This window comes from Colossoma macropomum, unplaced genomic scaffold (assembly GCF_904425465.1).
Source record: "Colossoma macropomum unplaced genomic scaffold, Colossoma_macropomum, whole genome shotgun sequence".
Taxonomy (NCBI): domain Eukaryota; kingdom Metazoa; phylum Chordata; class Actinopteri; order Characiformes; family Serrasalmidae; genus Colossoma; species Colossoma macropomum.
In genome coordinates this window covers 101,824-114,224 of record NW_023495821.1, presented here as the reverse complement: position 1 = coordinate 114,224, position 12,401 = coordinate 101,824, and the positions used below count along the sequence as shown (strand labels likewise).

The window sequence follows — 12,401 nt, the reverse complement described above, 5'->3', positions numbered from 1 at the left end:
TTTAACTATGTTATCAATGCAGCATTTTGCTGTCATTTTTGTATCCACATAAAAAATGAATCAATGGCTATTCCATAGATGAAGGCTAACCAGGTGGTTACGTCAATGGATATGTCCGTCCTGAAATGACCGTATTATAGGACATACAACAAAAGACATACTACTTTTGAGCACAATCAGTATGTGAGCAGTATGTAGTAGACTATTTCAAACACAGCCATGATCACAGAAAATGAGGAAGAATCATATAGAAAGTGGGTTGAGACATTACAAGTGTGGCTGATCCTATATTTCTCTAGCTGTATATAAGCATTAGGGTCTCAAAAGACAAACGTGTTGAAAGATGTTTAACGTCAGAATAACACTCCTTAAACTCTCAGGAACAGTACGTATGTGAGAATGCAGTCTGTGTAGTTGTTTCATAAACTCTATTGTCTAAGATGGAGTAGAATTACACCCCTGTAGGATGTGTAATTCTGTAATAAAAACTATTTATTTGACAGCTACTTCTTCAACAACAAACTCTCTATTCCTCTTGCTGACGGCTCCATTATTTCACTGAGCCTTTTAATCTCTGAGCTGCACAAGTGAGCAGTCAGTGGGTGAGAGTAGATTTTTGTGTAATAAGCTGCAGTCTTAGTAAACTGAATGTTAAATTTAGGCATTTTGTGGATGAATGTTGTAGTTGCATCAAAGCACATTTTGCTCATTCATACATATACATATATAAATCAATACAACATTCTCATCAGATACAGAACTATCACAAAGCAAAGCTGTTTCCATCAGCTGTTAAACTATTTCTGGTCTGAAATAGCACTCGCCACGTGATATTTCCTCAAAACTATCAGACCAATCAAAACAGCTCACAGCTCTAAAACGTCCATTCAGGTCACACATGGGGCCTCTTTTACTACTGAACAGATAAGAGATCAGAACATTAGATCTCACTGTCTCTCTGTCTAAACAGCAACAATGATCGGATTACTTTTCACTCTTTGCCTCTTTGTAACTGGTAAGTGATGTTTTGAATGGTTAATATGTTTATATCACTAACATGTTATCAAGCTGCTACATGTACAGTAGCATGTAAAAGTTTGACACATTATCGACAAGAAAAAACTTAAAAATTGCATGCAAATTTTAATGCACAAATTCTATTTATTTACTGAGTTTAATATATTGGAAAAAATAATACATGAAAAACAAAATGTGACATAACTTTTAAGCCACATATGTTTTAAAATTTATTACAATATGTTAACATTTTGCAAATAAACAGTAATTGTGCATTAAAATCACATAATTTGATCAGGGGCATATAAAACATTGCATATTATTATAAACAACTGCTTTATTATGATTTTTTTTTCTTTTCAGTGAAAATGTCTGACATCGCTGATCTTCGAGTACAAACAGTGAGGTGGGGAGACACGACAATAAAATGTGACCAAAAAGCAGCTAAAGATGATTTATTAGTTTGGTATCAACAGAGTTTAGGAAAACTGCCTCAGTTTCTCGTGAGACCATTTGTGATTGAAGCAAACTCTCCTCAAATATATATATATATATATATATATATATATATATATATATATATTTCTGTGGAAAAGGAAAGACAAATACTTTAGAGTTTATATCTGGAACCCTTTTGCTGTTTGCAGGTAACTGTGTTCACACATTCACTGTAACTGTTCTTATTGTAGTTTTGTACTGATCACTGATATTAACATTATTTCTCTTTATCTTTTACATTAAATAAAGTAAATAAAGCTTCTGTAAGTTAATTTCACTCAAAACTAACATTTCCAGTAGTTAAAAGACGCTTTAATCTCTTATCTAGCAAAACATGATCTCTAGTGATTTTTCTTCAATTCATTTGTTTCTGGACTTTTCAGAAATAAGATCCGGATTGTTGCCTTGGTAACATCTAATGTGATATCTGTTATCGTGATGATGGTTCTGGGTGGACTCTTATGTAAGAAACAACAAAAAGGTCAGCGTTAAATGTTTATAAGTGTTTTATTATAATATATATGTTATTTCATCTTCAATATAGTACTGTGCAAACGTCTTAGGCACCTGAGCAAATTGTTTAAACCATTTATCTGGGCAATACAGGTGATTCTGAATAAGAATGAGTTCAAAGAAACATTAATACAAGAAAAGACACAGGATTTCTTTTTTCAGTAGTTGATTTCTTCGAAGCTAGTTAGAACAAAGTTTGGTTCCTGATTTCTCTGTGATGCCAAACGACATAACATAGGTTTGTTAAAACCGTCACCAGTGCGCCTTATATACCTTAATGATTTAAGAATTGGGCTGCAATGAACAGTGTTTTGGAAATGATTAAACAAAAACACTTCTAAACATAAACGCACTACGTATACTGTTAATGTTGTTTGTATTTATTTTAATACAATAATACTGTTTTTTATTTGATAAAATAAATTCTCACTGCGCAATATGATTTTTAAATCATTTCTTCAGGTGCCGATAACTTTTGTACAGCATTGAAGATGCAAAAATATTACAAATATTTAAAAGTCATTATAAATTTTGTGATTTTTCTCTAAAGGTTCTGTCAGTGGTCACCAAGGAAACTCAAAAAATGAGGTAAAGTGCAAATGTGACATTAACATGACTTTATTTAAACATTTAAATTTAAAACATACAGTATGTTATACTGTCATTAATATTATGCTACGTCTATCCTGAGCTCTGCTGGTGTGTAATGACTCTTGTTCTGTGTCAGGTTGAGGATACAGACGTCTTGAACTATGCGACTGTGAAATTTGCACAGAAACCTCCTTCCAGAGCCCCCAGAGTCAAGGAGAGTCAAGATATTTATTCACAGGTTAAAGTACGATAGTCAGTGTATCTGAGAACATTTTCTGTTTTGTTGTGTTTGATGTTATTTTAATTATTAGACAGTGTTATTTTCCAGAAACATCTTATTTCACTGGATCAATAATAATAATAATAACTAGCAAATCACACAACAAACAAATATACCTATACATGTTAACTATACATGATAGTGAAACTAACTCACTAATATGTTATCTAATATAAAGATATATAGATATAGATATATTGCTGCTTGTATGAGTTTTTCTTTTCTTTTTTACTTATTGTACATATTTTAGCTAAAAAAAAAAGACAATAAAATTGCATTCATAAAACACTGTTTTTTAAATGAGAATATGTTCACCACACAGACAGAAAGAGGTGGCTGTACAATAAAAACAATCCTATTGATCAAACAAAGTTACTTCTTAATCAATACAGTAGCAATAGGTTCAGTATTACATAACTGCACAGTCTCAGTCATTCTCTACTCCAGGAGTAACTAATCTTATCTACACGCCGGTGTGGCTGCAGGTTCATTTCAACCAAACAGCAGCACCTCATATAGCTAATTAACTGTTTGAAGACAGAGACCAGCTGATTAAACAAGTGGAATCAAGTGTGTTTCTGTTTCACTGGAATGAAAAATTGCAGTTACACCGACGCTTTATGGATGAGATTGGTGACTCCTGCTGTAGTGGGTGTCCCATGCTGTACCTGATACAACCATACCAAAGTCCAAAACATGCCACATGCCGTTAGCTCGATGATAAAATTACATAGGAATTAGTATTGATAGGCTAACGGAAATTAGCACTATGGTAGTGGTAAAAAAGTTTCTGGATTAAACATTGTTATATTTAGTGTGGGTGTGGACAACTGCCATGTTCATGATTTTATGATTATGTCTTAGACATTAACTCTTTAGTTTTTGCATAAAAGTTAATCACCCCTGAAGCATCCCAAATCTGCTGAAAAATCTTCCTCTGCCTATTTTTTTATTGCCCCTGGTACGATGGGACGACATTAGTATGGACCCCTGCTTTCTCCCCTAAAACAACATTTGAATCTAACATTAAAAATCTATAGACCTCCAGGGCTTTATTTTAGGAATAAGATTTGAATCCAAATATAAATATGTCATCCACATTAGAAAACATATACTGTATTTATTTTTTGAAACATAACTTTTTTACTCCTTTTTATTCCCAGTGTTTTACTATAACCCCATTTTAACCCCACTCATCTCAGTGATTATGCTTTAATTACAATTAAACTAAAATAATGAAAAATAAGTAACAGCTTTGATAGTAGAATATTTCAATATCTCAGTTAGTGAACTTTATTCAAATCAATTATGGAGCAGCAAATGGATTTTGAACCCAGTCTCAGTCATTGGTGTTGATGTCTGAGAAGTATGCATGGAGATGTTCAGGCAGAAAGAATCAGAATCAGAATCAGAATCAAGCTTTATTGGCCAGGTACGCTTACACATACAAGGAATTTGGTTTCGGTTACAGGAGCTTACAGTGCACAGTATTAGACAGACATTTACATGTAGTGAATAAAATAAAATTAAATAAATATAAAATAAAATACAATAAAATAAAATACAATACAAAAGAATGAAATAAAACATGCATTCTACCATCACTCACTCATACACACACACACACACACACACACACACACACACACACACACACACACACAGTCATACCTGTAACCTTTACATTGTGCAAAGTATGGGTCTAAAGATGCACAAAGGCAGCTTCTCTCACGACATCTACTGTCAGGTTGCTTGTGTGGAGAAACTCTGTCAGGTGGCTGAACATGTCTGTAACGCCGTCTTCTAGTCGTTTTCCCCAAAGCTCCGCTCTCTTAATGAAGCCACTGCTTTTGTCACAGACTTCCAGTATAGATGCACAGCCTCTCATACTGATAGGTTGAAGCTGCCAAGCAAGTTGAATATGTCAGCCAGGTAAGCTACTATGGCTACACAGGCTGAGTTGGAAAACAGTGCTAGTGCTGCTGTGTCAGGTCTGTCCTTTTCTGTAGTGCTCTTGATTTCATTGTCACCATCACTGCATTCAAAATAGAATGAAGATCTGGGTTCATTTCTTTGGATACACAATGCGCCACCATAATGTTCAAGTTTATAGCTTTTATCCATGCAGTAACCTCACTTTTATGGCCCATCAATGCTGCTACACCGTCAGTGCATACAGCTAAACATTTTCCTCAGGTCAGGCCAGTTTCAGTCACAAATGTTTCAAAAACATTGTATGTTTTTTCTCCCAGGTAGCGTACCAGAACAATTAATCCCTAAAATCCCAGGCTTGTTATAGAATAAGGCTTATTATATAGTAAATACAAGGACCTATTCTTAGGTTATAGAAACGTTTAATAAAACTTTGGGCCTGCTGTTGGGCCCTGGCCATTTAAGGGGTTAACAGAGTCTGTATCTGTTGATTCATCCAGATGAATGAAAAGCTGCCTGCATGTATGCAACCTGTCCAACAGCTTTGACTGAAGACCAGCTGAAATACCCTCAGTTCTCCTTCTCACTGAACCATCTGACAGAACTACAGGTTTTAGCTTATTAGCTCCCTCTGGCCCAACATAACCTCACACAGTTCAACTGGTGATGGGAGAAAGAGCTCTTCTTCATGTTGTTTGTTTGCTTTTAGCAATCCGCTAAGCTAATAAATACAACCCCATTTCCAAAAAAGTTGGGAGGCTGTGCAAAATGTAAATAAAAAAGAAGTAAAAAGTGTTCGTTTCACGCTGATATATGTAAATAAATCACTATTCTTAATGCGTGCTGGTGTTTATGTGTGTCTCTGAGCTCTTGTCAGGTTTCCCAGTCAGTGTGTGTTGACCCCTCCTCCGGCCGCACCACATGGGCGGAGCATCTTTCTGGGTGGGTCCTGTGACGGGGAGCTGAGCGAGGCTCTGAGACACACTGTAGCTCCAGTGCGAATGTCATAGTTTCATTTCGTTTGTTTCATTTTCGATATTTCGTTTCATAAGTCGATATTAATGTAAGTAATCCTTCTATTGTTTGGAATAATCAGAAAGTCAACATAGTATGCATCATTAAGTTAATATTTTTTCCAGGACGTTAATAAAGTTCAATTAGAAAGACGAGGATTTAAGACGTTGATTACCCTCGCGGCCGACATTCCGGTTTATTATCATCTAACCGATCATTTTTCCTCTCTGATTAAAATTTTTGTAGGCAAACAGATGTGTTTAAATATATTAGCTTTTGCCGCAGGTTTACCTTGTCGCGCAGGAACATTTGAAAAGCGGAACCAATGTTTCACACCTTGTGGTGCAGACACGAATCACGCAAACACCAGCTGCCTCTTGATTGGGTAGACGCATCGCGTTGACCGGATTCATTTGCACCATTTGCTCTAATTAGCTTTTCGACATGTCGCATCTCCAATGCGCCGGACCCTTCATGCACCGCATGAACTGATGGGGTGCACTGTGGTGCGTTGACGTGCCGGAGCAGCGTACATGTAGCGTGAGTCGCACTGCCAGATATTGGATACATAAAGGATTTCAGTACCAGATACTGAAGTGTCCCAGATCTGAATTGAAAATCTCAGATTCTGTGTGTTTTTGCTGTTACCACTGCCATACAGATAACACATCTGTGTCCCATATGAAGAAACAGATCGGGTTTGGGTCACTTTTACCTGCTGTGTTGACCCACTTGGTCTGCTGTTTTGGGCGTGGAGTGGCAAGCACCAGGACACACGTGGGGTGGAGCTTTGGGCTCTTTTAAGTCTTCCTCGCACTAGGAGAAAAGGCAGCAGGCACCAGCTCTGGAGCTGGGTTGGTGGGACTGGTACCCTAACGTGAGGCACTATAACGGCAGCTGCACACACACTGGCCCAGACTTCTACTGCTGCTGTGTTTTCCCAGAGGGCCTGGGGGATTGTGAGCCCCTGCCTTTGAGCACAGGTGGTCCCCCTAATAAATATCGAAGATATTTTACTGACACAGCGACCACCCCCACCCCCACAACACCTTCACCAAACATGTGCTGCGTGGACATCCATTACCATCCATTATTTCACCGTAACAGTGCATTTTATCACAGATGAGTGACAGCAGCGTCTCATGTGCTCCAAACAAGAGCAATGAATGAGAGTCTTCCAGTTGACTTAGCTCATCACTTCCATTTGTTTTATTAGTAAAATATATTGGAAGTAAATTCATTATGGATCATTACAAATACTTTGCTGTAAAAGTACCCAGTCGTCACACAGTGAGAAAAAAGAAATTCTGTATAGAAAAAAAGATAATCGTTTTATAATCGCATCACAGCCCGTAATCGAAACGTAATCAAATCGAATCGTGAGGTGCCTAGAGATTCCCACCCCTACTACAAACTGATGACTACTTTTGAGACAACGCCATGGTCACACAAAATGAGGAAGGATTGTGCAAAAAGTGGGTGGAGAAATTACACATGTGGCTGATATTTACTTTTCCCTCTTTAAACCCAGCAGTATGTAAGCATTAGGGCCTCAAAGGAAGACAATTTGCTGAAGGCATGTTTAACATCAGAATACCTGTTTAAACTCTCAGGAACAGATGTACGTACGTGAGAAAGCAGTCTGTGTAATCATTTCATAAACTCTATTATCTAAGCTGGAGTAGAATTACACCCCTGCAGAATATTTATGTGAAGAAGAATTAATTTATCAACACCACAAACTTTTTACCACTGAAATTCTATCTCCTCTTGCTGACGGCTCCATTATTTTACTCAGGTTTTAATTCCTGAGCTCCACAAGTGAGCAGTTAGAGAGTGAGAGTAGATTTTTGTGTAATAATCTGCAGTCTTAGTAAAGTGAACGTTACATTCAGGCATATTGTGGGTGAAAGTTGTACTCATGTCAAGACACACTTCATGCTCAGGGCCTGAATTTCAGTGTGGGATTGTGGGTATTGCTCATAATTTCATTGATTCCTGCAAATTTAACATTTACAATGCATGAAATTCCCACAGACATTTACAGCGATTTTTAATCAATTTCAGCCAACATTTGCACCAGTGTGGAATGCGGGACGACTGGCCGAATGGACCAACTTCCGCTCTGGATGATACACTTGGCGCACTCTCTCTCCATCTATCTATGAGCCTACCAGCACCCTCTGCTGCTGAATCTCTCACTAACATATACAGACAGGCTTCAATGATGTTGACTTAAAGGCATGCAAACATGGACCGCTGGCTAAAACATAAATCTACATCATCTGAAGTGGAACCCGCTCAGAAAAGAACACCGGAAACAGCAGTGCTAGCGACGTCAGCGTTAAGCATAATAATCCTCAGGATCCTCAGTCAGGTTATAGTAACATTAGCAAGGTGAAGCAGCAGTCCAAACACAAGTTTCAGACTAACTGACTCAGAATATATCTGCAGCTCTAACTTAACAACGGTTAAATTAGCTGCTCAATTTGTAAAATGTTTGTTGCTGCACCTTTTACCAACCGATGTTACAAAATGTCAACTTTAAGGCGTCACTCAGATGGTGTTTCTCATACTGCAGCCTTGAAAAGAAAGCCTGAGGCAGATTCAGCAAAGAATGCAATGGCTAATGCCATTGAAGTTACGCAGTTGCAGTTTGAGGAGGAAACGAAGGGGCTTCTCAAAACTGTCTACTTTATAGCAGAAAACAAATTGGCTAATTCAAAATTTGGTCATCTGGTTAAATTCATGAAAGAGATGGAGTGTCCTTCTTTCAGAAAGCTTTCAAAAAGAACGGGACAAGGTAAGACTCACAAGTAGTATCGAACCCCACCCCCCACCATAAATCTATATAACATTCTAATCAGATACAGAATCATCACAGACTCAAATAAGAAAAGGCTTTTCTGCTTCATTCTCTTTAACCTCACTTTCATTCTTTAAATAGCAAAGCTGTTTCCATCAGCTGTTAAACTATTTCTGGTCTGAAATAGCACTCGCCACGTAATATTTCCTCAAAACTATCAGACCAATCAAAACAGCTCACAGCTCTAAAACGTCCATTCAGGTCACACATGAGGCCTCTTTTACTACTGAACAGATAAGAGATCAGAACATTAGCTCTCACTGTCTCTCTGTCTAAACAGCAACAATGATCGGATTACTTTTCACTCTTTGCCTCTTTGTAACTGGTAAGTGATGTTTTGAATGGTTAATATGTTTATATCACTAACATGTTATCAAGCTGCTACATGTACAGTCGTATGTAAAAGTTTGAACACCTCCAGTCAAATTACACGTTTTGTTGCTTATGTAAATGAAAATATATTAATATATTGAAAAAAAAACATGAAATACTAAATGTGCCATAACTTCGGCATAAGCAAACATGAAACATATGTGTTAATTTCTTTTTCAGTACGCTAAAATTTAGCAAATAAACAGTGACCATGCATTAAAATGTGTGCATTAAAACATGTATTTTGATCAGGGACAACAAACCTTTGCATGATACTATAAATAACTGGTTTATTAAAAGTTTTTTTTTGTCTCTCCAGTGAAAACGTCTGACATCGTTGATCTTCAAGTACAAACAGTGAGGCGGGGAGATGAAGTGACGGTAAAATGTGACCAAAAAACAGACAAAGATGATTTAGTTTGGTATAAACAGAGTTTAGGAAAACTGCCTCAGTAAATTGTGAGAACATTTCTGATTGAATCTAAAGAATCTAAAACAGAAGTAAAGCACAGATTTGGTCAAGTATTTGAAAACAGCCGCTTCACTGTGAATAAAGAGACATTTGATCTCAGCATTAATGGAGTCAAAGAAGAAGATATCGGAATATATTTCTGTGGAAAAGGAAAATCAGCTGCTTTAGAGTTTATATCTGGAACCCTTTTGCTGTTTGCAGGTAACTGTGTGCACACATTTGCTGTAATTGTAGTTGTTGTTGTTTTGTACTGTTTATTGATATTGGCATTATTTCTCTTTACCTTCTACATTTACTGATCTATTTTAAAGATGAGAAGACTGACCATCATCCTCCACCTGAATCTGCTATCAAGAATAAAGAACCTGTTAAACTCCAGTGTTCAGTACAAGCAGTTACTCTGAGCTGTTCAGGAGAACACAGTGTGTACTGGATCAGACATGGATCAGGAGAATCTCATCCAGGAATCATCTACATTCATCCACACACCAGAGATGAGTGTGAGAAAAGCTCTGAGACTGATTCTCCTACACAGAGCTGTGTCTACAAACTCCCCAAGAGAAACCTCAGCCTCTCTGATGCTGGAACTCACTACTGTGCTGTGGCTGAATGTGAACATGAAGCTGAATCTACTGGAAAAGGTAAATGAAGCTTCTGTAAGTTAATTTCACGGAATATTTACAATTTACATAGTTTAATAGACTCTTGAAACTTCTATCTAACAATATATGATCTGTACTGAACTGTCTTTAATGTATTTGTTTCAGAAAATAACGTCTGGATTGTTGCTGCCTTGATTACGTCCATCGTGATATCCATTATTGTGATTATGGCTCTGACTGTTATGTAAAAAAAAAAAACAAAGAGGTCAGCTTTAACGTTTATATTGCTGTTAAGTGTTAAAAATATTGACAAACATAGACTCACTTCTAACTGTATTACTGTTACTTATAAAAAATGTATAATGTGCAAATAAATAGATTTTAATTTTTTTTTTCTGGTGTCAAAAACTTTTACACAGTACTAAATATGCAAAAACCATAACAACATTTAAAAATAACTGCATAAATTATTTTTTTATCTAAAGGTTCTGTCAGTGGTCACCAAGGAAACTCAAAACATGAGGTAAACTGTTCATATACAAATACTCCTTTATTATAGCCTACAGTGTATTAAACATCGTCCATTTTATGCTACTTCTATTCTGAGCTCTGCTGGTTTGTAATGACTCTTGTTCTGTGTCAGGTTGAGGATACAGATGTCTTGAACTGTGCGACTGTGAAATTTGCACAGAAACCTCCTTCCAGAGCACCCAGAGTCAAGGAGAGTCAAGATATTTATACACAGGTTAAAGTACGATAGTCAATGTAACTGCGATCATTTTCTGGTTGATTGTGTTTGATGTTATTTTAATTATTTGACAGTGTCTTAATTTCAAGAAAGATTTCATTTCACTGAATCTTTTAAACAGAAATCAATTATGTTTATCTATCAAATCACAACAAACAAAGTATAACTAGACATTATTTTACAGAATTTCTGTAAGTGAAGTCAGTCATGCGTGCTCGAACTAACTCATCTAATATGAAGATATAATACAGTGCAGCCTTTTTTGTTCATTGAGCATGTATGTATTATTGCCTGTGTGAGTTTTTCTTTTCTTTTGTACTTATTTTACACATTATTAATAAAAAAGGAATGTCAATAAAATGGAATATTTTAAATGAGACTATTTTCACTACATGGACAAACAGAAAGTGGTCAGTGTGTTTGGAATAAAACAATCATATTGATCATAACAAGGTTACTTCTGAAACAATACAGTAGCAAGAGCAAGAATATTACATAATTGTACAGTCTACATACAATATTACATGAGCTCCACGATATTACATAATTGTACTCATCCTCTACTTCAGGAGTAACCAGTCTTATCCACTAAGAGCCGGTGTGGCTGCAGGGTTTCATTCTAGCCAAACAGCAGCACCTCATATAACTAAAGATTGTAACAAGTTTCAAGTTTCAGTCTTAAAGCTTTAAGGGGAGATTAAAGTAGTGATGTTGCTTCATGTAAAACTTTATATTGGATAACAAAAAAAAGTAGTGTGAGTGATATTAGGCCACATAGCATAACTGATCTCTATTACAGTCACATTTAAAAAAAAAATAAAATCAGACCTCCTGCCTATATGTGAAAGACTCCTGGGGCTTTGCAGACCCCACTTTGAGAACCATAGCAGTATAGTAAACGGCATGAGACAAAAGCTGTGTACTGCATTGAAGGGCAGTGGTGTTGTGAGTTGCTGTTCAACTCCTTCATTTCTTGAGAACAACTGTAGTAAAGTACTGTTTTAACTATGTTATCAATGCAGCATTTTGCTGTCATTTTTGTATCCACATAAAAAATGAATCAATGGCTATTCCATAGATGAAGGCTAACCAGGTGGTTACGTCAATGGATATGTCCGTCCTGAAATGACCGTATTATAGGACATACGACAAAAGACATACTACTATTGAGCACAATCAGTATGTGAGCAGTATGTAGTAGACTATTTCAAACACAGCCATAATCACAGAAAATGAGGAAGAATCATACAGAAAGTGGGTTGAGACATTACAAGTGTGGCTGATCCTATATTTCTCTAGCTGTATATAAGCATTAGGGTCTCAAAAGACAAACGTGTTGAAAGATGTTTAACGTCAGAATAACACTCCTTAAACTCTCAGGAACAGTACGTATGTGAGAATGCAGTCTGTGTAGTTGTTTCATAAACTCTATTGTCTAAGATGGAGTAGAATTACACCCCTGTAGGATGTGTAATTCTGTAATAAAAACTATTTAT

The 12,401-nt window shown here is 36.5% G+C and overlaps 1 pseudogene; it reads left to right on the top strand.

Moving 5' to 3' along the window:
• Positions 1-8,996: 8,996 nt before the first annotated feature.
• Positions 8,997-10,805, top strand: LOC118803083 (annotated as a pseudogene).
• The last annotated feature ends 1,596 nt before the right edge of the window (positions 10,806-12,401 follow it).